Source organism: Cavia porcellus, unplaced genomic scaffold, assembly GCF_034190915.1.
Source record: "Cavia porcellus strain 051 isolate PalLab524CR breed Dunkin Hartley unplaced genomic scaffold, mCavPor4.1 scaffold_2, whole genome shotgun sequence".
Classification (NCBI taxonomy): Eukaryota; Metazoa; Chordata; class Mammalia; order Rodentia; family Caviidae; genus Cavia; species Cavia porcellus.
Window position 1 is genome coordinate 28385910 of NW_026947485.1, and position 20951 is coordinate 28406860.

Consider the following 20951-nt stretch of genomic DNA (forward strand, 5'->3'; position numbering starts at 1 on the left):
AACGATGTCATCTTGATATCTACAAAACAGTACACTTAAGCTATTCTTAAATATACCTCCTATAGCTATATGACATCATCTTCTGTCGCTGAATGTGTTTAAAATAAAGATAATGTTAACACAAGAAAAACAGACGAATTTTAGGGCGCAGGCTTCTGGACAAATCTGGAAGTGAGGGTGCCCTTTGCTGCATTTGCCATTGCAGCGGGGTCCTCCCCGCGGACACCGCCCTCTTCTGGCCTGCGACGACATTTCCAGAAACAGCAGGAGAACGCTGAGGCTCACCAGTGACTCCTGTCCCCTGCCTCTGCGGCTTTGCCTGGCTGAAACTCTCCGGGGGGGGGGGGGGGGGCTTCTGCAGCTCTCTATCCTGTATTCACAGTGCTCATGACACTGATGCGCGAGTTAGATACTGGAGCATTTCTGAAGACGAGTAGAGACAGATGCCTGCATTTTGAGGATTGTGGCAAGCTGAACATATAAAACCCAGGATTCGGTGGCATATGGTAACAGTATGTCGCTGTTTTGATGTGTCCAAAAAGTGAGAGATGCGAGAGCTGATGGGAGAACAGGGGTGTAGTATATGTTATTAATGTTAAAGTAAATTTGATTAACAGGTACAGTGGACACTGTGGGGCTGGCCACTATTTCCCCTCCTTTTTCCCTTCTTCCATAACGGATTCCTGTGATCCCAGAAGGATAGGTCGGGTGGGTGGGGGGAATCTCTGGCCCAGCCTTGACCATTCGGAACCCTTCCTTCATCAGCATCACTGGCCAACGAGTTTACATCCCTGGAGCTTTCTGCTGACCGTTGTCCCCTCTCTAAGATGCATTTCCATCATCTGTAGGCCAGAGAATCCTAACCACTAAGGCCCCTGACAGGACCAAGCATATGTATCGTTCTAATGTACCTGGTTCAACTCACATTATAAATTGCTGTAATTTCCAAGGGCAAAATCCAAGGTTAATGATGAAGCAAATTAATGTATAGTTAAAATATTAAAGTGTTCTACCACCACTACAAGATGAAATAAGGTTAATTAAAGTAATTTTCAAAATATTAACAGGACTATAGTTCCAGCGAGTGTGGGAACATTGTCAGCACATTTGCATCATTAGAGGGTTTTGAACAATTTATGGAGCCATAGAGAGAGCACTTATATTTTGTGAAGGTCACAAAAAGGGTAAACTATTTAGCTTTATTTTCATACGCTTGATTTCTACATACTGTGGCATTATTATACATAAGATTTAAACAGCTGTAAGTATTATTTGTAGATTTCTATTTATGAAAGGGGTTATCTTGCTTATAGGAAAAATAATCGATTAAGTTTAACAATTCACAAATGGACAGTTATTTGTAGGTACTTAAACATGAAGATCTGTCAGAGGATGATAATTTGTCATTTCTAGTGCTTATTCAACTGCACAATTGTGTACTAACTGGCCATGTTTCTATGGTGCTGCTACTTTGATTGATAATGAGAAGGTAGAGGTACCATTTTTAATTTTTAAAATGTAAGATTATTCCGGAGTAAATTAACCTAATATCATCTCACAAGAATATTAATATCAGTTCATTACCTAATTGCAAAAATAATATTAACCCAAAGAATCTAAATCTACTTCTGACACATATTCAATTTCTATAATGTTACATTGACAGTTGCTCTGGGTTGTATGTGGTAGCATCCAGTGTCAGCGTCTCTGCTCATTGGAAATGTCGGCAGTGAGGGCACAAATATTCTAGTGGTGGTGTAGTGGTTGCTTTTAGAACTGATGAAGTATTACAGTCCAGACACCACTGTAATACCTTTGGGTATTCTTCATGGCAAGTCTGCTGTAAAGTCATCCAATGAGAATTTCTCGAGGCTTCTGCTCCCCTGGTATACGTGGACTTTTTCCAAAGCAGTCCTGCAGCTCTAAGTTGGAGAAGTCAAGTTTTCCAGCCGTCCTTCTGCAGTCTGCCCTGGGAGTCAAACAGAGCAGGCTCTGTCTCGGGCAGCAAAGCCCTGTGGGTTAGAGCCCACTTTGTCCCAAGATGGGGGTAGTCATGGCTCCCTCCAGTTGAAAGAGAGGCCCTGAACTCCCCAAAAGTCTCCCTGACCTTAAAGCTTTCCAACTTGGGAAATTTATGTTGCAACCTTGAGAAAAGTAAAGTAAATGCAGAGCAGGCCAGCTATGTGTTTTCCTGTTGATGAATTCTCCAAATCCAGACTGGAAGGCCGCCAACGACTAAAGTCTCCTCCAAAAGCAAAGTGTTAACCCTGAGTCCGGTGCTTGCATTTGCTACCACTGCTGCACGTCCTTCTCTCCCACCTACAAAGTTCCAAGATTTCTTTTGGCTTTGCTTGCTCTGTATGTAGCTGTCTGATGACTCTGTTTCTCTTTATAGCACAGAACAGACCAGGGCCCAAACCAGAGGAGGAAAAAACCACTACAAGGTATGGGAAACTTTCAAGAGCGCTTGTAAGGAGACTAGCTAGAGCCCTGCTCCTGCCTTTCAGCAAAACTAGCTTGAGTCTTGAAGTGATCAACTATTTTGATCCAATCGTTTCCAGTTCTAAAGTGTTTGTTACATGCTCTATTGCAATCGTGGTTTTCATCTTCAAATCCTAAATCCTTAATCTTTCCCTTCAAAATATAACAAAGTCACACAGTATTTATTCATTATTAGTGTTTCTTGAACATGTGCTATACGGATTATAGGTCAGTCTAGGTAAAAGTGACCATTTTAAATCCCTAACTCCTCTTTATTTTTACTCTTATTGAATGATTTTATCACTTTAAAATTTTAAATATAAATTTTACTCTGATTATAAAATGACTACTTCCTCTTTACAGGAAACGAGAAATGGGTACAAAAATTTTAAAAGATTTGCTTGTAATCTCTTCACTTGCAGTTAAATATTATTAACCTTTGGTATGCTTCTTTTTCCTTTGTTAATTATATTTCATGGATGCAGATTCTTTTTCATTCTATGTTATATTACAAATATTTTCTCAATATTTTATTACCATTCATACTTTTCATAAAATCCTCAAAACAGATTTTTAAAATGACTTTGATGGTATTCCATCGTAAGATTATACCATTGCTGGTAACTAATCTCCCATTGTTAGGCATTATAAATAGTATTCCAGTAAACATGTTTCTATGTAAACCTTTGGCCACGTATCTCATTAAGTCCTTAGGATAGATTCCTAGAAGTGGAATTACTGGGTCAAAGTGTAGGGTAAGTATGAAGGTTTTTAGTATTCTTTGCCAAATTGCGTTTTCCAAATGATGCTTATCAACTTTTGCTCCCACCACTGTGAGGGAGCTGCTGCTCTGTGGAATTCTCCACTTGGAGGATTTTGGGCCAGAACTCAGGCTTAGAAGGGCCGCAGACAGGGAGTCAAGAGACCTGGTCTTGAGTTCATTCTCTTACGCACTTCTGTGACTTTATGGACAACTCTCAGCAGCAAGAACACAACCTAGAACAGTACTAACTTCCCAAGAGGAATAGGAATGTGAGAAAGCTTTGTAAATGTAAGGTGGGTGCGCTTTACTACTGAGAGGTGCCTGCCCATTGTTACAAGTATTGAGGAATATTAGGAGCACAATCTGTATATAAATCATAAACAAAAAAGAAAATTTTATAGAAATATTGATTTGAAGTTTCCTTTCTTTTTCTTTTTCTTTTTCAACTGGGAATCAAATTCAGGACTTTGTGCTTGCCAGGCAGGCAGTCACTTAGGCCACCAAATTATATCTTATGCTGAAGTTTCCTTTTAAAAACTAAGAAGGGTAACTTTTCTATCAGCGTATTTCCTCACATCTCTGAGTTCACTAAAACAAGTTATACAATATCTGTTTATTGGTTTTTATGCAGATGAGCCTGCCTAACTTTCATGTGTGAGATAAAAAAAAGATTTCTTTTTTGGACTACACAGTGTTTAAACTTTTATGGAGGGTGGATTCTGGTGTAATTGACAGTTAGATGAGGGTAGCAAACATCCAGAAATGCGACTCCAAAGGATGGTTTTCACAGCTCAACACAAAGACTATCTTCCAATCACGCCCCTCTGCTCCTGACACTCCAACGTGTAACCATCACTTTCTCCTTCTGTAGTTATGTGTCCTCCAGGGTTTGTCTAAAACCTGCTGGAATCTTTCCCAGACACCCAGAGTGAAAACTGCACCTTCCAAGGCCTCTTAGCTGTGACTCTCACAGGTCTGCTCTGAGTCCCCAGGGCCTTGTGGGGTCCTCGCTTCTTGCTGGGGTGTGGTCCTTTCTTCCCCATCCATGCTGTAAGCACTTTGAGGAGACTCTGCCTTTGCCCTGGAGTCTCTGTGTATACTCTTTGCCACAAACTAAGTCACCCCAGAGCTTGATAAAGAAAGTCTTGCCAAGGGCCTAAAAGCTGTTTTCCCAGTAACTCACTGGGGGAATTTTCTCTCGACTTTGTCCCTCTTGGCAGGAGGGGGATGGAGGGCAAGTTAGTGCCTCCAGCCACATTTCTTCTGGGGACTATTTTTCCCTTATTAATTGTGCTGTCAGGATTAAGAATAGCTCACAAGCCAAAGGCAAAGGCAAATGTAGACAATTTTGTTCTTTCCTCCTTTTTTTTTTCCTCACCCTCCTCCTCGCCTTCCACTCTCTTTGCTAAATATATATCTCTTTTCTGATTAGAGGTCATCGTGGGCTTTTTCTTCTTAAACAAAACTAAGATTTGCATTTAAGTAAAATCTTTGTGATTTCCAAAAAAGTGTTAAAGTTATCAGGGCAACAATGTCATATTCAGATTTTGGAAAGGTGAAACTTCATTGTGTGTTCGTGACAGCCCTAGGTGCATTCTAATTTGCAGAGGCTTAGTTAGGGCGTGTATGATTGTAGGAAATATAAATATACACACTTTAGGCCAAGTTGAAGGAGAGGATAGAGATTAACGAGACTACCCCAGCCTTTCCAATGTCAGAAGAATGAGATCTTTTGTGATTTAGGAAAGGATACACTGGTTTCAAAGATCCTGAGAAGGGGGTCTAAAGCTGAGGAATTGGAACAAGATAAGATTGATTCTTTACTTGTTGTCAGGCAACTGCTAGGGTTCAGAGACCCCTTCTAGTCAGTGAGAGCCATAGGATAAGGTGGGTGATGCCTGATCTCAACTCTAAAGGAATACGAAGATTGTAACATGTAAGGCTATAACTGGGGCATTGGGCCCTGGGCAATGACCCAAAATGACTTTCCTCAGACTTTACAGCACAGTTACAAAAACAGTATTTGGCAAGTGTCCCGAGAAGAGGTTCTGAGAAAGAGCTCAGCGACCCAGCCAAATCGACTCTCCTTCCAGAATTAGGTCAAAGTTGTCAGCAGTAGCTGAGGACTCAAGGCTAAAGTCAGGGTACTGACCAGTCCACTCAACAGCACACCCCCTGTGCGCCTCCTTCAGAAACCATTCCTTAGGATTCATCTGCCAGGTGGCAACATTTTATTAAGAACATAGATGAGAAGGAAAAGTTCAAATCCCACAGAGGGAATCAGTCTGTAATCCAGAACTTTCTGCTTGTCCTTTCTTTCAGTGCTATTTCTGGTTGGCTTCCATCTTCACTTCCTTTTGATTTTAGAACCGTCTCATGGTGAATGGGGGAAAAGTGCTACAAGGCTTTGAAGAGATTCTAGCAGCAAGCTTTCTAAGGTTTACATGGTGGTGCAGCTTTACCGGCTCCCAGACTCCGTCACGCCAACTCCATCCTACCCAACCTCTCATCCTTCAGCTTTCTTGGCCTGCACAGACACAAGATGAGGCTGAGCCCATCGCTGACATTGTTAGTAGCAAACAGAGCATGGAGCTCTAATCTACCAAGATTTAGTTCCAGTGATGAACTAAATGCCATTTATGACTTTAATCCTTTGCAACAGGCCATGTCCAGGGCCTGAAGTACAGGATGTTCCCTCTCTCAGTGGTAAATTTTGCCTTATGAGTGCCACAACTGTTGACCCTGAGGAGGGAAAAGATCATGGTCCCCTTGACAATCAAATATTCTTTTTTACTAGATTTAGAAGAGGTGAACTATGTGAAAGGGCTTTGAAAACTTACGTTTTCAAGTGCTAAGAAAATGCAAGACCATAAAGAGAAATATTTGAAGGGTGAACATATCATTATTCCATGCAAAAAGTGAGTAAAAACTATCATAATTGTCTTAAATTCAAAATCCAAAAGAGAAATCCAAAATCAGTCTGTGGAAGAGGAAAGTGTGCTCTCTAAATGAGCCAGGTGCCTGCCAAAATCTCCAGCCCTAGTGGTTAGGCTGGAGCCGTGGACCACCGCTGGCCACAAGACCATGAGTGGAAGGGCTGATGCACTGTATAGCGCTTGGTCCAGAGTGCTTAGGAAGAGAGATGATCTCACACTCTCCTCCTGCTCCAGTGATCCTAGAAATCACCGAGATGGAAATCACCAGAGTGTTGAGATGTGTCCCTCCACCTGAGATGCAAGACTTAGTATGAGGGGTAAGCCACACAGATTTCAGTTTTGCTTAATACCATAGCACAGGAAAGTCTATCTTTCAAAACACAATGGCTTGCCAGCCTTTGGACACAACTGTAATTCCAGCTACTGAGGAGTTTCGGGCAAGAGGGTCACAAGTTCAAGGCCTGTTTGGGCAATTTAGAAAGATCTCATCTCACAATAAAAAAATTAATAAGAAGAGGTAGGATTATCTTAGTGCACTGGGGATTCAGTTCCCAGTGCTTCTTCAAAAAAAGATACAAAGTATGATCTAAACATATAGTGAATGTTTGAATTTTTAAAAATTTATTACCGCAAAAGACACAATGTGATTAATCCCTCTAAAAATACTCCTCCTTGTTGTTCCCTCTTCCTCATTTTGAACTCATCCATCCCATCACCATGGCCACTTTCTGAAGCAGTTCTGGACGTTTTCTTTCATGAGTGTCTTTACAAGGTGTGATTGAAAACACATGAGTGTTGTGGCAAGTGCCACCCAATGGAAAGGCAGCCTGGTAAAAACATTCTGATGTGTTCTCATCTACCTTATTCACCAGACCTGACACTGTGCAACTTCTGGCTTTTCCTAAAAGTCAAAATGACCATGAAAGGTACATGTTTTAAATCAACTGTGGACACTAAAGCAGCCACAACAACTCAACTAAAGACATGAAAGAGAATTTTCAGAACTGCTTCAGAAAGTGGCCAGAATGATGGGATCAGTGTGCTTAAAACGACAGAAAGCATTCTGAGGGAGCTTAATGACAATATGCCTTTGGTTATATTTGTAATTTAATCATTCACCATATTTTTCAATCACATTACATACATCGACTGTTTTTCTTCATTTTCTTCAGGAACTTAGTGCTTTTCAGAGTGGTTCATTATTAAACAGTGATATTTATTTATTTAATTACTTACTTATTTACTTATTTGCTAACTAGTAGATTTGTCAGTCCATTACCTGGTACTAAAAACACAGTACCACAAACTGGGTAAGTTATAAAGAAAAGAGATTTATTTTGGCCCATGGTTTGGTTCAAGGTCCAGAGGCCACATCTGGTCATGACTTTCCTTGCTGGCTGAGTCCCGAGATGGTACTGGGCATCATGTGCCTGAGAGTCTGGGAGATCTAGAGAAACTGCCTTTATAGCTGACCCTCTCTCAAGATAACCTGATAATCTACTAATCACATGAATGGATGAACCTACTTATAGGTAAGAGCCCTAATCACCTCTTAAATCTCCTCCTCCTCTTACCTTTTAATAGCTCATAATGGGGATTCAATTTCAACATGAGTTTCTTTTCAGAGGGAAGAAACCATATTCAAGCCGTAACAGTAGCTCATGTACAATGGTTGTACCATCAGTGCTCTAGGTACTAAAAAAAATGCCAGTCTCCCATCAGATGACACTTTATGCAGTAAACAAAATTTTTAATCTAATGGTTTGGTAGGTTAAAACAGCTGACTTTGGCATCAAAGGCCTCATTCTGATCCAGTCATTTATTCTAAAACCTAGGTAATTTAATCCCTTTCCCTTGCTTTGGTTTTAAAGTGTAAGGAAGGACTTGCCTCAGAGGGTTTTGGTGAGCAATAAAAAAAACCATGAAGATCTTTTCCGGCTCAAAGTGCTGCATAAATGCTTAATGATTTCCTTTAATGATATCATGGACAAGGACTCTGAACTTTTATGTGAAATATTTTCATTTGAGTTATAACATGTAATACTCTAGGTATCTCGATGGATGGCTGAAATAAAGATCCTTTGTTTTTTCTAGAGCCCAGATAATTTAACTATTGTTCCTTCATTTCCAAAAATTACATCTAAAACATGCAAGACTTATATATCACAGAGGAGGATAATGATGGCCTATAGAAAGAAAAGGGACTTCATGAGATGCCATGAATGATATAGTTGTAAGGCCATCAGCACTGAATTTTTTAAAAGTTACTTTAATTTAGAAAATCATAGCTTTCTATTATACTGAGGTCAGATAAAATCTCAAGGGACAGGCACTTATTTTCTACTGGAGGTGGGGTTTTTTGTTTTTTGTTTTTTGTTCTTTGATACTGGGGGTTGAATCCAGGACCTTGACAATGAGCTACATCCCCAGCCCTTTTTTGATTTTTAAATTTTGAGACAGGCTCTCACTAACTGGCTAAGTTTCTCAGGCCAGCCTTGAATTTGCAGTTTCTCAGGCCAGCCTTGAGCAGCCACTGTGCCTGGATTTTATTTTATGATTATTATTTTTGTGTGGGTGGTGGTGGTGGTAGTGGTACTGAGAATCAAACCCAGGGGCACTGAGCTAAATCCTTAGCTATTTTTTATTTTGACCTGAGTTTTTGCTAAGTTATTAGCTAGACTCAGACTTGTAATCCTCCCGCCTCAGCCTTGCAAGCCCGGGACTACAGGTGTGTGGCACCAGGCTTGGCTAGGAGGCAGGCATTTTGTTCTCTACACCGGAAAGAGAGCATTTGGAGAAATATATCTATCTACTGTGAAGAGATCCATTTTCCTCTGTAATTACTATGGGTAAAAAAGGAAAATGGCAAAGGCAATTGTTTGGAGATGGTGGCCTCCAACTCTTTGCTCTTATAAAAGAATCCTCTTCTTATTTTCTGTGCGTGTCCTACAACAAATGAATTTGAGAAGCCTCCCCTCTAGGTCAGTTTGCAAACCTCTGGACTCACTTCGCACAGATGGACAATCTCTGGGTTGCTCCAGTTCTCAAAGCCTGCAATATGTGGCCTCTTCCCTTCCACTCATCTTCTCATAACAGCTACAGGATTTTTACTTTGTGCCACTTTTTGTGCAATGCAATTAGCATGATCTCTTGTAATCCACATGGCAGTGCAGAGTTGGAATTATTTATTTCCATTCCAGATGAGGAAAAGAGGCTCAGTGAAGTTAGGTCGTTTATCCTCAGTCGCACAGCGGGTTAGAAGCAGCTCCTGGATTCAGATCGAGACTGCCTGCTCCCCGGTCTGGGCTGGGCCCTACAGTGATGGGCCTCTTTCCGTGGTGCAGGAAGGAGACAGGCAGATGGAAGAAGGAAGAGAACAAAGGTTGCTGTCACTTCTTTTTCCTAAAAATGAAGTTTTTAGCAAGAAACAACCCTATAGTTTTCCAGCTACTTCCACACTTTTTAGAAAACAAAGAAAGAAGTTTTCACAGGTCATATAGGTCAGCACAGTGTAGACTGGGATTTCTAATTCCCAGATACAGTCTTTCCATCATGGACCCTCCTGCCCAGTCTTCATTAACAATGACACGCCAGTTGAAAATAGCTGTACACTTGGAGGGGCTAAAACAGGAGGATCCAAGTTCAATCCCAGCCTGGGCAACTTTAGTGATTCAGCAAGACTCTGTCTCAAAATAAAAAATTAAAAAGGATAGAAATGTAGCTCAGTGCGAAGTTATTGCGTTCAATCCCCACCCTAAACCACAAACAAACAAAAAACCCACCCACTTACGTTAGACAATGTACCTCTCAATGATAATCAAAATACGTAAATAATTCAAACTATTCCAGTAACTCTAGTAGCAGTCTATTGGATAGCAAGGTCAACCCTTAAATATGTCCACTGTACATTCAGCCAACATTTTAGAGCGTCTGTCATGTGCAGTGCTAGGATATTCACATGTGGTGCCAAGCTGGACTGACTGGTCCCTGCCAACACTGGGCAAACCTAGTGAATCTAACAAGTGAACAGATTTGATTCTTCTGTCACATACCATGACTAAGAGAGACAATGTTAATTCTTTTAATAGTATCCTTTCCATATTCAAACACTTCTTGTTTCTATAACACCTGGAATACTTAATTATGCTGAAGGAAGGCATTTTATTCATACATCAAATACTCGTTGCACAATGGCTATGAATGAGAAAGTTTCTGGGCAGATGGGATGCACCACTAAACAAAGCAGACAAAGTACCTGCTCTCCTGGAGATTTCATTCTAACTGAGAGAGAGCCAATCAACAAATATAATAAGTAAATTATATATTAGTTTTGAGATCATGTGGGTGAGAGAAAAAATAGCAAAAGGTAAGGGAAATTTGGAGTTCAGAGGGGAAGAGGGGCAGACGTCTTTCACCTAGGGAGAGCAGGACTCTCTGAGAATATTTGCACATACAAGTGAGGCATTTAGCCTGGGGATATCTATGCAGTGAATATTCTAGCAGAGTAGATAGTCCACTCAAGGCCCAAAACAAGGAGAAGCAAGAAGGCCAGTGTCCCTGAAGCAGAGGAATCAAGTGGCAAAATGGAAGTCAGAGGGAGCAGTGCGGGGTGGGGGGAGTGCAGGGGAGAAGGACATGTGTGTATAGGGTGGACAGCCTTTAGTTCACTGTAAAGACTCTGGCTTTGGTCAAAGTGAAATGGAAAGTCCCTATACAGTTGTAGGCAGAGAAGGAATATGATGGGACTTGGGTTTTAGAAGGATCACAGTGGTCACTGCGTAGAAAACATACTTTAGGAGCCTAGAGACCAATTAAGAGACACTGAAATATCGCAGGCCCATGTAGCAGCAGAGGAGATGGGAGAAATGAGGGATTCTGGATAACACAGATTTTCCTGGCAGATTGGATAGGACGTGGGTGGATAATGAGCAAAAGAGTAAAGTCCAAGGCGACACCAAGGCTTTTAGGCTGAAGCAGCTGCAAGCCTGGTGTCTTGGTTACTTTTGTCTCCTTGCTGAGGCAAAATACCTGATGGCCAAAATTAGGGAAGAAAAGGTTTATTTAGCTTACAGTTTTTGGAGGTTTCAGACCATAATCAACAAGCTCCAAGGCAAAGTGGCATGGCACTGGGACAGCACTTCAAGGCAGCAGCCCCAGAGCAAAAGGGGGAAGCAAGCTTCTTCTCCCTTAGATGGTACACAGACCAGCACCCCTCCTCCAGGGCAGGTGTAACACTCACAAACTCTCTGTGTCCTCCTCTTGCATGAGATGAGGATATTTACAAATTAAGGATCCTGGCTCCCTGATGAGTCTCTCAGTTAAACTTCTCAAGTTGCCACAACCACTTGGAGTTGCCATTTCTGGAGGTGAGGAGAAAGCAGGTGCCACTGATGCAATGCATGAAAGCAGGTATGATCTGAGAGGTCTAGGCAGCCATCTAGGTGGAGAGCTGAGCAGTTATTTAGGGATAGAGCCTAAAGTTTTGCAAAAAGGTCTACACTAGATGTGGGGAGCAGCTGAAACTAGAAATCAATCATATGTGTGGGGTTAGAACAAGGCTGCCTGGAGAACAAAGAGCACACAATGCCAGCAATGTGAACAAGGTGCTCCAGTCCAGAGAACACCAAGCCCCAAGGCAAGCCAAGTAATGGGTTGCTAGGCAACGGGGTGTCACATGACATCAACCTGCTGAATGTATAAATAAACACGCTACAGTGGTTGAACAGTTCCTTTCTTCCCATCCGGAGAGAGAATTCCACATTATCCCAGTTTTCTAGATCTTGTCTTTATTTCTTCATCTTCTCATCACCTTCACAGTCCTCACCTTGGGAACTTTGAGAGCCACTTAGCCTGGCAGCCAGAGATGTGAATTTGAAGTTCTGTCTCTCTAGAAGTCACAAGACTGGATGAGACCATTCACGGGCTTTGCTAGCTGGAAAAAGCTGATGAACACGACCCACTTATTCAAAGAATCTTGTTTTCCCAAAACTGTGAAAAGGAGAAAGAATGAATATGAGCAAGAGGATTATTTGATAATTACTTTTTGAGACCACAGAATTTTTTTTTAAATCATGGAAGCAAATTCCATTTTTAATTTTTTTCTCTATTATGGTAATAGCTTGTGGCCAGGAGTCACAGATACCAGATACTCCGAGAAGCTCACAAATATTTGAGCAAACAGCAATCTTGGAATTTTTTTGTATGCATGAACATACACACAGACAGAACCAAAAGATGCTGCAGAGTCCAGAGAACACTCCTTTCTGTACTACCTCTGGTGACTAGGATTTCTATCCACAAGGCTAGCCCAGTGTTCAATAGTCTTGGATTTGAGAGGAAAGGGACACAGGGCTCTTTAGTGAGAGGGGCCCCTAAGTAATCCCCTGTAACCTGGATTGCACTGGCAGATCCTTACATCAGAATGTCTACCCTTTGGGGATCTGCTATCTTTACCATCATCCCACTATTTTAATCTCAAGATGGTGCACATGTTTGGGTTATAGGGTCATCAGGGCCACCAGCCTTTCATGCCTGCATACTTGGGAATGGAAAGCCCTTGAACTCCAGCCACATCCACATGAGAAGTGAGCCTGCCTTAGATGAGGCAGCTGCTGCCTATTTCCAGGAAGACTCTTGCTCAGCAGAAGCACCCCTTCTCCTCTGCCCTCTGCCATTGTAACCAACTGGAAGTTTTTTGCAAGGAATCCAGCAACATTCAGTCAACCCTTCTAGTGAACACATGCTTTTGGGAATTCGCTTGTTCCTGCTGTGGGCTGGCAGCCACAGTATGTATTTGCTTCCTTTCCAGGGTAGCAAGCATCACAGTCTGAAGGATTCCACATTGTAAGCCACGCAGTTAGATCCCTGCAGTCATCAGCTTTGCACCCTTCCCAGATGAGTACTGTCATTTCCACCCTCCCTGTTGCTCCAGTTGCTGGATAGCACAGTGATCAGTCCCTCACTTTCCCTCTCGCTCTTGCTCTCCTTCTCCCTCTCATCACACAAGGCATCACACAGATGTTGTGTGATGGTGAACCAATCTCTTCTTGCTCCCTGACTTCAAATTTCCTTGCAAGTATAGCTGGGAAGCCCATGTGCCTATGTCTCCCCAAGTGAGTCCTAGCTCTGTCTTTCTAAGCAACCTCCAAGGAAAGTCTTCTGCTGCTGGCATCAGAGTGGCTGCTATAATTGCTCATAAAGTCATACATGGGACTTTGTGGAAGGCGCCTTTACTAAGCTCTGTAATTAATTCTTGGAAAACCATAGAAGGGGCTTGTTTAGAGCACTGTTAAATCAAAAGCAGGCTTCCTGTTGGCCAGCTCAGATGGAATCCTGATAGTTAAACCAGAAAATGAACCAGGCTGAAGAAATCTAACAATTGTTCGTTCCTCTAGCAGTAGGATCTAGGTGCCACCACACACACACACACACACACACACACACACACACACCGAATATAAGCAGTGCTTGCAGGTCACACAGTCCTACAGAGACCACTCCTCCTCAGACACACAGAGACCTTGGAACATGAACTTCAGTTATTGGCCAAACACAGGTTTACTTCACAAGATTTTCTTTAACTATTGTGTTGACTTGTTTGTTTATTTGCTCATGGACAGTGAGACTGTTCTGATGAGAACATTTTAGAAAGACATAATTTGCATATACTACATAGTCAGGCTATGTAGCAGCAGGATTTGGTCCTTTTTCACACATTCTTCCAACAGCTCCTTGTCTCTATTGTACAGATTGAAGCCTGCAGTTACAATATCTTCATGTACCCCTGATGGCTTTATGTCAGTGCAGTGGACTAAATCTTTCTTTCTTTACCCCTAAATAAAACTGCTTCCATAAAGGCATGATGCCACAAGTACACTGAAGATTAAATAAATGTGCTTATTGACTCAGTGAAGTTCATTTAGTCATTAGTTTTAGAGTTTTAGAATGGAACTTGCTCTTTTCCTGCAGTAGCAATTCTTAACTGGGGTGATTTTGCCTTCTTTGGAGAGCACATTTGGTGATCTCTGGATGTATTTTTAATTATCACAATTGGGGAAGGAGTGTTTTCTATAGGCATCTAACAGGTAGAAGTCAAAAATGCTTCTAAACATTCTATAATGCACAGGACAATATCCTTACCCCACCCTAACAAAAATTTATCCAACTCAAAATATTAGTAACTGTAAGGTTGAGAAATTCTGATTTATATAGAGCCAAGGTCAATCAATAGATCATCTTTTGTTGATAGATATTTAAGTTATGAAATATCAAATTCATAAGAGAAAATGGTTAAATCCCATAGGATGTGACAATAGGTTGCATACTACAACCAACCAAAGATGTATCCTTTATACTTTAAAATGCTTACTTACTTTAATGCTTACTTTAGATAAAAAGATATGGAAAAACTACAGCATTGTAAAATCAAAACATATGGATTTGAAAAATAAAGATGTTATTTAAAGTGGATATCAAAATAAGATATTCAAGAGATGATTTAAACAGGAGGCTAGATAGCTTTGAATATACACTTATGAATTGGGAGAAAAACCTAAGAAAATCATCCTGAATACAGACAAAAAATATGAAATAAAAATTCAAGTACCTAAAGGACAGATTAAATGGACCTATTAATCATTATTCAAACACAAAAACAACTATTCAGCCATGTGCTATTTATAAATGACCCCCAAAATGATCCAGAAAAGAGGAGGCAGGGATAGAGAAAAACAGTCTAAGCAAATAGTAACCAACAGAAAAATAGCATGACAATATAAATATTAATAAAAATATAACTGAAGATTAAAATCAACAAGAATGAAGAGAGACATTACTAAAAGAAGAAGCCCATCGACAAACATACCTCCTAGCTCAGGGCAGTGGTGCACACATCCAAGTCCAGCTATGGAAGGCTGAGGCAGGAAGATGCCAAGTGTTAGGCCAGTCTTGGGAACTTGAGACCTATCTCAAAATAAAAGAGGAACTGATGTATAACTGAGTGGTAAAGCACCCTTAGTCCAAGCCTCATAACAGGAAAATAAAACTACTAAACATTATCTTTCATATATCCAATACATGTACTTGAAATATATAAAATCAAAAGTTACCAAAAGTTGATTCTGATATACTCCTAAAAACTGAGAGATCAAAGCAATCAAAACTGTGTAAAAAATTATATGATCTGAATAACACCATTGACAGGGTCAATTTAATGCAAATATATACATACAAGTATACACAGAGATATAGGAATATTTGTGAGTATACATACTGAATTGTCTATTTTTACCTCTTAATAATCTACTCTTAATTCCATCTAAAAGACCAAGAAGTGATCACTTAATACAGTATCATTAAGAATTGTTCAAAAGTATGACTTTGATGATAGCATGATATTCCATCATATGAATGGCATATAAATATTAGGCATATTTAGATTTAAGTTTTTGCCTCTAAAATAATGCTATAATAAACATGAAACATTAGTTTTTACTTCATTGTTCACAAACGTACTTTGCTGTACTGATTTCTTCCTGGGTTTCTTAATTAGAAAGTTTCCACTTGAAAACCAGCAGTATGCACCATCTGAAGGAAGAATAGCCATAAAATGTAAAAAAGAAAAGAAAAAAAACCCTACATTTCAGATGTTCTACAAGTATCACATTGCTCAAGAAAAATCAAGACAAGTGATGAAGACTTGTGTAACCACTTCAAAATGAATAAGGACAGAGGTAGAGTATCTGCCGTACAGACACAGTGTTGTCAGACACCAACATTATCATTTGTGGATCTTACACATCAGTATGTAAATAACAGATACTGAGCCATTTCCTCTGCAGATTGCCTCTAAATTGAAGTAAAAACTATGTTACTAAAGCTAAGGAAGCTAGAACAGTGAGGACAATAAATCAAACAGCAATATGCGTTTCATTTAACACTGAGAAAACAAGTGCTTCCAGATAGCCACATATTGTGAAGGATAAACAGTTCTAGAAACGGGAAACAAGTGAGGCAAAGCTAAAAGGAAGAAAATTGGGCGAAATTTATCAGGACTAAAAATATCGGCAATCGCAGGGCAGGGATATTAGTTGGGTAATAAGGTGAGATGCTCGTGAATCTGATCTGCTGCAGGCAGCACAGTGAGCCTGCTGGAGTCCAGGCTTCAAACTGCCTTTGTAGGAGCTTAGTGGTGGACCCAAACCGTCTTGGCAAAGCTCTCCGAGCCTCGTGAATTTCAAAAGGTTCCGAAAAGCCAGGTAATCAGCTGTGACACAAAACAAGAGCTGGATACTCTCCTTGAGCCTCTGTGATAAAGTCTAGATCATGTTAACACAATGGCATAAATTGGGTTTTATGAACCATTTTAGAAATATTCTAAAAATTCTAAATGGGAAGTGTTGTAAAAATCAGGGTGCAAGTTTCCAGTACAGGGCTGCTTACTGAAGTAGATATTTAATGTATCATGGAAAGTCTCACCGAGACTATATTCACTTGTAACTTTAAGGAACATAAGATCAGGTTGGGAATGGAGTGGGGGCGCCATGGATATGCTGATTGGATGTCTATTGCATTCTTTCAAGCAAGGATCAATAGATTCACTCTCCAATATTCTTTCCGAAAAAAGGAATAAATCAATTTATATTTGTCAGTTGCATTCTTTTGCAAAGGTCTGCATGCCAAAATACTGTTTTCTGAGGTTTGTTTTTTTTAAATAAGGATTTGGCTTTGGAATATGGAAATCCCCAAGATAAGAACCTCTCAGCAAAAATTAACGGGGCCTGGAATTATTATCAGCCTCTGAGAGTTCCTCTTCACCATGCCCGTAAAGCCCTCCTGTTAGAGATGGCATCCACCATCACTGACTGAGTCAGGGTTCAGTCTGTCTCTAATGGATCTTTCCTTTTTTCATTTCTTCAGGTTGTATTTCCAAAAGTCTTACTGATTCATGAAATGAACCAATAGAAAATCATCTTGCCTTTTTTGAAAGCAAGTCTAGTCTCCTTGTTCTCAAATTCCAAATTTAGTGTACTTATATATGAAAGTATGCATGAGCAAGATTTACATTTCCAGAGATGGTTTACTTTCAAGCAAGGTGAACCGTCTGACTCCAAATGCTGATCCTGGAGCGAATGTCTGCAGGGGGTTGGAGACTCCTTTCCGTGGGAAGCTGAGGTGATGGGCCCGGGCCTCTTTAGCCCCACAGTGCATCCAGGTTTGTTTTTGTGCCTCTGGCTAGAGGTTGGATACTTTGCCTTGGCAGAGAAATGTATCATCTATTTTAACTCTGGCTTGATGTTTTATTCACATTTTAAATCTTTTATCGCCTATGGCTCCCACGAGATTTTCTCCTTTGTTAGCATTTTTTCTGATTGGTATTGATTCTCTATTTTGCCAAAGGGTTAGGAAAACGCCTGCCCTGTTGGCATGATTGCAGGATCTGACTGCTCTTTTCCTCCCCACAAAAGTATCTATAGCCATTTAATTATGTAGTTTATTTTTAAAGCAAGAATGAAAGAACCAGGGATCATCTTTCACTTCAACTTGGTTTAGCATGTTCTCCAAATTCTCCATGCTCAGTTCCATCCATTACTGAAGTGGGTGTCCTTGTCTAAAAGAAAATGAGTGCATTGACTTTACCCAGTTTAATGTCACAGATTTTATTGTATGTTGTTTTCCTTTGTCAGATAGAAATAGAGTCATAACCTCAAACTCTGTCAAAAAGAAATGAATACTCTCTGCAAGAAAAATAATACTTTCAGACACTTCATTTGCAGAATAAATTCCATGTCTTGCACTACACACACCTGGCATATAATGGTGACCCCAAAACTGCTTTAAATGCCCTGACAGAAGCAGTTCCTACTATTATATCTAGATGATGTGAGGCGTTGTATGTCAATGGAATTTTAGTACAGCAAAAAATGTTATTCACTGGTAAAACCTAAAAAAGGCAGGAATATATCTAACAATTCATGTTGTGAAAGGCTAAAGTATATGTATATATCCAGAGAGAGGGGACCACGTAGAAAGATGTTCTTGATTGGGGAAGAGCTGTTCTTCGTCATCCAGAGTTCCAGGACTCGTGATGTTCTCTGCCCTACACCCATCTCCCGTTTATACACACTCTCATCTGGGGACTTCGTCCTCCAGAAGCCTCTACTTTCTACACTTCTAAAGCTCTACAGTCTTCTCTAAAGACACTGTAACCTTTTCTAAAGCTATAAATGGAAGTGATTGCCTGGAGGAAAGTTAGAGATGGGCAGCTGAGTCCTGCTGTAGTGGAGATTCCCTTTCCACGTGCAGAAAGGAAGTGGTCTGGCTGCTGTTTCACAGTCCAGCTGTACCCTAAGAAGCAGACTCAGATCTCGAGTTCTCTGGGAATAGTATAAGCTTTACACTGTCGCCTATGGCTCCCTAATCCTTCTCGGTTCTTGGAAGCACATGTTCTCATACTTTCCATTCTTCAAATCCACATTAGAGAAATGGAGACTCAATGCCTGCATTGGCCCTGGGACAGGGAGCTGATTCAAATGCCCACTTGACACCCCCCAGAACTGCCTGGGTGGCAGAAAAAGCACTAGGAAACTCCCACTTGGGGCAACTCCAATGACTCTGCCAACTGGAGGAGGCTCTGGGCCTTCCATAAAGGAGGAAGGATGAGTGTCTGATTTTACATTGAAACACAGAAACTCAAACAGAGCTAGGAAAAGAATATCTCCGCCCATATCTACCAGACAGATTTGACTCCAGTTAAGTACTGGAGTACAAGCATTATGGGTGATGTTTTCCTACAGTTGCAAATTTTTTGTAATGCTAGTAACTTAACTTCAGGTAAACATTAATGTTGAGAGCATAGCAACCCTGTTAGCTTTGCCCGCCCCACTGATGAACCTCATAGCCTCACCATTTCCATGGTCACGTATGGAAATTCTCGAGAAGTATCACATTCGCTAAACACCAATCCACCTGCCCTCTCCACAGTGTGGTCTCCTTGTGGGAGCACATGAGCCACTGCTGTGATTTCAAGAGAAAACACGGTAGGCACCATCATTGTTCTTCAGTCCGCCAGACACTGGTCCTGCTGTCCTTGCAGAAAACGAGAGGTGCACATTTCCCTTACTTAAGGCTCAGCTCTCACTATGACCTACAATGAAAACACCCTTTCTCACAATCTGTTAGCACCACTCTGTCTTATAGGACACTGTGAAGCTCTTGGGCTTTGGCAAGGATAAATCACCTAGGGATCTTGCTAGAAATGTACACCTTGGACAGGGAATCTGCTGTTAAAACAAACTTACCAGATCATTCTGAAGCAGGTAGTCTGGATGACACTGAAAACAGATAAGAACACAGGATGGCATACAGAAAACCCACTGAGTGTAACCACACACTGAGTGTTACAAACAGAGGGGCCAGTGAGCATTTGGGGGAGACTCTGATTGTGATAACTAAAAATGTGTAGTGTGTATGGGACCAACAGAGTAGATAAGAAATACAAAGAGTTTAAAAAGCAATCCTGGTAAGGAATTTCAATTTAGGAGTTGCAGAGGAACTAAGTAGTGTGCTAACCCTGCCCATTTCTTTCCACCCAAAGACAGGGGCTCAGGTAAAGAATCCACCAACCACCCGTTTCTACTTACCAAAGTCTTTCTATGCCCTTCTCCAAGCCAGCTAACACAACAAGGCAGAAAAACATTATCTGCTGAAATGATTTATCATCGGAAGGGATAAAATAACAAATTTAATTCAAAGCAGTTCAGACATGGCATTTCTGATATATCTTTTCACTTTGTGATGGAATCTCAGCTATTTGTGCAGCTAACTCTCTAATGCATACCCTCACCCCACCCTCCTCTTTCCATCAATCTTCACCCTATCTTGTCCATTCCATGGCCAGGAGAAGTCATGGAGACTAAGAAATAGGCCCAAAAGGAAGAAAAGAAGAGTGGGTGTGGGAGAGTTTGCATTCTTTCCAATCCCAGAGTAGATTAAATTTACTAAAAAGTCAGTTTTTATCTATGACAGTCGTGGATGAAAATGGAGACACCCAGTTCTCCTCCATGCTTAACTCTTGTGAAGGATGTTGTAATTGACCCACAGCATCCACTCACCCCCAGACAAGTGACCCCAGCCAAACAGCACATGGCACTTTTCTCCACATGGCTGTCCAAACTGTGCCCGAAGCCAGGCCTATTAGACTAGTACTGTTATCTAATACGTAATTCAAGTATCATGCGTAATTTTAAATTTTCTAGTAGCCACATTTTAAAAGTAAACAGAATCAAGTGAAATTAATTTTTAAATTATAGGTATGTAACCCAACATATCTAAGCTGTTGTGATTTAAACACACAATAAATACAAAATTTTAGTCAGGTATTTCATGTCCTTTTTTCCCACTAAGTGCTAGTTTAATATGTTTTTTATACTTACAGTGTGTTTGAAATATCCATATTTCAAGTGCTTGTTAACCATATATGGCCAATGGCTATCATACCTGGCAGTGTATGGCTTTAATTCTGTTTTATAGTAGGCTGGGAAAAATTATGGATCTCGTTCCCTTTTCCCTCCTCCACTTCTTCCTGTCAAGAATATAAATAAGGAATCATGTCACCTCTGTAGCTGCTGGCAGCCATCTTATGACCATGAGGAGACTCACTAACCCATATACCCTTCCCCTCATGTTATAGCCACAGAAGACTATTTACAATCCCTGTTTTGGTAGTTTTGCCTGCTACATTGAGCAGGTAGACTTGAGCCAAACACTCTTCT

The 20951-nt window shown here is 40.8% G+C and overlaps 1 long non-coding RNA gene across 2 annotated transcripts; it reads right to left on the reverse strand.

Annotated features, from left to right (window-relative positions):
- Positions 1 to 6717: 6717 nt before the first annotated feature.
- On the reverse strand, positions 6718 to 20740 carry LOC111756231 (uncharacterized). Of its 2 annotated transcripts, XR_010044331.1 has the most exons (5): positions 19479 to 20740; positions 15694 to 15765; positions 15044 to 15141; positions 12005 to 12168; positions 6718 to 9862 (listed from the first exon to the last, which is right to left on the reverse strand). It is a non-coding gene; the product is annotated as an uncharacterized LOC111756231 (long non-coding RNA). The 2 variants fall into 2 exon arrangements; XR_002790699.2 differs by lacking the exon at positions 6718 to 9862 and having other exon boundaries at positions 10125 to 12168.
- Between the last annotated feature and the right edge of the window lie 211 nt (positions 20741 to 20951).